At 30.4% G+C, this 5,455-nt stretch overlaps 1 protein-coding gene across 2 annotated transcripts in view; it reads right to left on the bottom strand.

Annotated features, from left to right (window-relative positions):
* The window catches only part of LOC126768872 (myosin heavy chain 95F), a 51,885-nt gene extending 49,780 nt beyond the window's left edge, over positions 1-2,105 (bottom strand). For both annotated transcript variants that reach the window (XM_050487251.1, XM_050487250.1), the window contains exon 1: positions 1,867-2,105. The gene's annotated coding sequence lies outside the window, so the exon portion shown is untranslated. The remainder of the gene's footprint in view (positions 1-1,866) is intronic.
* Positions 2,106-5,455: the final 3,350 nt, after the last annotated feature.

Consider the following 5,455-nt stretch of genomic DNA (forward strand, 5'->3'; position numbering starts at 1 on the left):
AATGAGGTATATAAAAAGCCAGCGGAGCTGGTCTGGATATTGATTCCAGATCTTTGATTTCAGAAAAAAAATATTTCTAACTTTTTATTTACCATGTGTTAAGTCGAGATAGCCTAGTGGTTAGAACGCGTGAAACTTAACCGATGATCGTGGGTTCAAACCCAGGTAAGCACCACTGAATTTTCATGTGCTTAATTTGTGTTTATAATTCATCTCGTGCTTGACAGTGAAGGAAAACATCGTGAGGAAACCTGCATGTGTCTAATGTCATTGAAATTCTGTCACATATGTATTCTACCAACCCGCATTGGTAGAATAAGCTCCAAACCTTCTCCTCAAAAGAGAGAGGAGGCCTTAGCCCAGCAGTGGGACATTAACAGGCTGTTACTGTTAATGTGTTTTTATTGTTATATTTATAAACAAAATATTTTGTAAAAGTAAATTGATAATGCAGGTGTGATTTTTTTTTAATTTAAAATAGGAAGTTACACAAATAAGCTACCGAACAGCAAATGATCAGCACCATCCTTCACATTAGCATTATAAGAAATGCCGCATCTTCTGAAATCATCAATGGAACAGCAACTACGGAGTATGCTATATAAGATGTCATACATTTTAATTTTTGACTTCCAAGATACAGGCTTATCGCCTAGTTTGGAAGTCAATGGAATAATTTTGTATATTATTTATAATTAGACATTTAGCCTAGCACAAACCTATGTACCTAGTTTTATGCTATTACTGAGTTTTTTTTAAAAAAAAAACAATATAAAACTGTGTTTAACAATAAATTATTATTATTTAATAACTTCACGGCTAATTAACTTCATTCAAAATGGAATATCGTCACACAGAATATTGCTGTTCAGTTAAATAATATCTAGTATAATCTGATACCCACACAGACAGGCTTGAACAAATAACCTGCAGCACAAGAACAAAGCCTTATCGATGGTATTATTTTATTTACATGTATATGACCTACTATAACAGTTTTTTTAACTAGAAATAGTGATATTGTTCTAAACAGACAATGCTTGCCCAATTTAACCTTGTTCAATCCCACAGTATTGCGATATTTTATTGTGTTTTATCACCAAATAAAACAATGGAACCAAAGTGAATTGCTGAATACAAAGAACTTGCTATCGAATAATGATAAAATAAGGTACAGATATTGATCTCAAATCATTGATAGCATTTCCCTATGTTTCAATTGTTGTTTGAATCGTATTGGATAATTATTGTAAAGTTATCATGAATATTCTGATTATTATATTTTTTGTCTTAATTTTAATTTGCAATAGTTATATAATTTTTTTTTTAATTTTGTATATTTTTTATTCTATGAACTTAAGTAAAATAACTTTGTACGAGAGTTTACCCACTAAGATTTTTATCCTTATTCTAAATACTAAATCTATTTATATTTATTAAATACCAGTTCGAAATTTAAAAACCCATAAATGAATTTATGCTACATTTTAAACAAAGTTTAGAACTTTTAATACAGAAATATAAACAATTAAGTTTTAACTAATGTTAAATTTAATGTTTAAATTAATCGAATTTGTATATCAATTGTTTACTTAACTTTTCAATGAATTAGATAGTTTTTTCATGAAATTTTCGAATATCGGCATCTTTCATCTTACTTATAAACTAATAATCAAAACATTTGAATAAGTTCATAATTTCAGTAAGGTAATGTATATAAGGTATAGATATATGAGTTAATTAGATTTCTTTTCGACTGAACGTTAGATAAAATGATAAGCAATGATATCGTGACCAGGTAAGTAAGTAGGTATTTGAATATTATAGATGAAAAGTTTACACGTCTCATAAGAAAAGTTGACTTACCTTATAAACTGATTACAGTTTGTACGTAATATGAGCACTTTACACAGAAAGAGACGCAATTAATAAACAATATCCATTTTATTATTTCACAACACCTCACTTTCACGAGATAAAGTTGTTACGGTTTGCCAACGTTGAACGAAACGTCCGCGCGGCGAAATACTTGTTGACACAACAGCGCCTTACATTAATTCTGTAGAACGTTCGGAAACTTTTCCCATCCATTCATTTCAAATGCCACTCGGCCCCCTCCGCCCTCTTTGTTGGCATGTGACATTAGTGCCACGTTCTCATTGGTTACTACAAGCCTAAGAGTTGTCAAACTGAAAAAATAAGTTTATCGATAATAAAATTTGAATTAAAAAATAAATGAAATATTTTCATAAATAAAACAACTTTATATTGTGTAACTTATGTAATATGTTTATGATATTTTTATAACCATTGTTTATATATTTTGCATTAGAAATAGCAACATTCTTATTAAATAGGTAAAAATTACATTTATTTAAAGATATAATTTAAATAATATTAATGTCCTTCAGATTGATCCGATTTCGACCACAGCGGCCAATCTTAAGAAAAGTTAGCCAACTGTGCAGGACATATTATAGTGCACAAGTGTGTGCGCAAACATAATTTGGTGGGACGGCAATCCGACATTACCAGAATAAGTTCAGGCGCAGAACCAACGGCTTGCTTTCCGAGGCACGTATACGCACTTGTACACACTTCGATATTCCATACTCCGGGCTGTTATTGAAAATATCCGATAGAATAACCAAATAACTTTTTATTGGCCCGACCTGGGATTTGAACCCGGGACCTTCTTACTGCGGCCTTACTTCTAGCCACTATACTAACGAGGCAGTTAATTTAAATAATATATATATTATTGTATAATTAACGGATTTTTATGCATTAAATAATGTTTTTGTATGAGATTTATTAAGTATTTATGATTCTTAATAAATAAATAATTTGTAATAAATATGGATTATTTTTACACTAAGTATAAGTAAATAAAACAATACGCACCACCAACTACACCTATCTTTGAAGATTTGTAGACGTATTTAACTAAAAGTTCCCAACAAATTAACTCAAATATACTTATACTTATGTTAAATTTGGTGCTATATATTATGTTTATAATTGTAAATTATGAAATACTATATAAATGTGTATAAAGTATTCATTACAATATCATTACATTAAGATAGTACATTTTTATGGTAATTAAATGTTGGTATGATTAATGAAAACTGCCCAAAATCAAATATTTCCTGAAATGGTCGACTTGTTGCTTTGTTGGTACAACACTAAATTTTTGGTGACATTGACAGTTTGACATACCACTAACGTCCGGAAACTGAGTAAGGTATAAATGAAACTAAATCATGCATTATAAACTGTTTTGTTAATAGTGATATTGCATATAAATAGTATTTTTTAATATCATTACAAAATAAATGTATAAGTTTCGCAACAATAATTTCTTTTCTCCAAAAATCTGTGACTATATTTAAGCTTATATATTATCATACGGTGTATATTATTTACTTATAGATATTTTTTAATCCAGTTTTATCGCTATAGCTTTTCTGTACTTATTATAGCATTATAAACATTTAAATAAATTGTGATGAAACTTCTGAACGTAAATTATATCAACTAATATTGCGAATTAATATGCTTTACTATATTCTTAATTGTCATCAGTCGCAGCATAACAATTTGTAAGATCAAGAACTATATGTCTTCTGGTTTATTTTGGGGAAATAAATGATAAAAAAATGTTAACAAGTAATTATTATATTTTTGAAAGACTTGGTATCATAACTCATCGGCCTAAAATTAACTGTAAAATAAAATATTATCCAAATAATAAGTACCCTGTACCGAGATACCTTCCTACCTGATTTTGATTTGTGATGATATAAGGATTTTTTTTCTGTTGATGTTTTTAATTAATGATATTATATACCGATATAAGATATACATTCGTTAAACAACCTATTCGCCCGTTTAGCGCTAAGACATCGTACAACACGCATATTTTATCGACATGAAAGCACGAAGCGTTTAAAATTAATGTGTTATTTATTTTAATAAGGATTTAACTGAATGACAATTAAACTAAAATACAGTTGTCATTTAGACAAGGCTCAATATATGAGATTGAACTAACTTCTGGGCCATCATTACTGACTGCCTCATTTGCCTACAATGTTACGCAACCTGCGGCCCGCCGCGCTTATGTGGTTGGTTGGCCCACCTGATGTTTTGTATTTAACTAATTTATATTTCAAAGGCTATGAACACTGCAATGTGTTTGAAACGTCGGGATATGATAGAAAATAAAAAAAAATATACGCGTTTATCCGTTCATAGTTGTTTAATTCAATTCGTAACAATTCCGAAACCTAAGAAATCATTAGCTAGATAGTTTTTGTTTGCGGCCCGCGATGGCGACCAGCACGTCTTTGTACCCCCTGTAAAGAAAAGGTTGACTATCGCTGGTCTAGTGAGTATAGGATTGGATGGAATGGGTTTTGAATCAAGGTCTCGGGTTCTGCAGCCTTATATCTAGCTACTATCAACGCGAGGCAGTCAAATTAGTTAATATTTTATAAGTGATAAATATAAATAATATCAAAATTTGTTGGAATTGTAATTTTATTGTAAAACATACACAAAACTGTATCCACGACTTATAAGTTGGGGTATAATTAATTACCAATTTCAAAATTTTATCAGTATCGCAGCAAAAACTTTTTTTTTAATTGCACTACCAACAAATTTAAAATTGGTGATATCTCACAAAGTATTCATCCAATGTTTTTTTTTTAGAGTAGGTAGGTGGGCAGAATTTCCTATAGGCCTTTAAGAAATTCTCCTGTAAGCGTACGAAACCTGTTTCTGGACAAAACAACTTCATATTTCAACTATTTTGTGCAAAATATTTAGAAAAGACATACAAAACCTTCCTCGTTTATCGTTCTATCTGTTACCGTAACCGTAACCGTAACAGCCTGTGAATGTCCCACTGCTGGGCTAAAGGCCTCCTCTCCTCTTTTTGAGGAGAAGGTTTAGAGCTTATTCCACCACGCTGCTCCAATGCGGGTTGGTAGAATTCACATGTGGCGGAATTTCAGTGAAATTAGACACATGCAGGTTTCCTCACGATGTTTTCCTTCACCGTAAAGCACGAGATGAATTATAATCATCTGTTAGTGACCAGTCAATCAAAATCAGTTGCGCGGTATAGACAGGCAAACAGCGAGATTGTTTTATAATATTTAGATATTATTTTAATAATTTGAATAGTAATTTTATATATTGTCATTACGTCGCTTAAAAGAGTTTAAGTGACCTAATTAAGAAACATTATTTTTATGATATTTTTTTTTTGCTTTTTCGTTTCTCTGTTAAGTTGATTGTCAAACTTAAATGTTTCGTTTTTTATCTGACATAAAATGAAGTGGTAAATTACATATTTTAGAGAATAAATGGTTCATTTATTAATACGACTAATCTTATAACGGTGAGGAAATATCATTATTATGATACTTTCGATGTAAACAAA

The sequence above is a fragment of the Nymphalis io genome, chromosome 6 (genome assembly GCF_905147045.1).
Source record: "Nymphalis io chromosome 6, ilAglIoxx1.1, whole genome shotgun sequence".
NCBI lineage: Eukaryota > Metazoa > Arthropoda > Insecta > Lepidoptera > Nymphalidae > Nymphalis > Nymphalis io.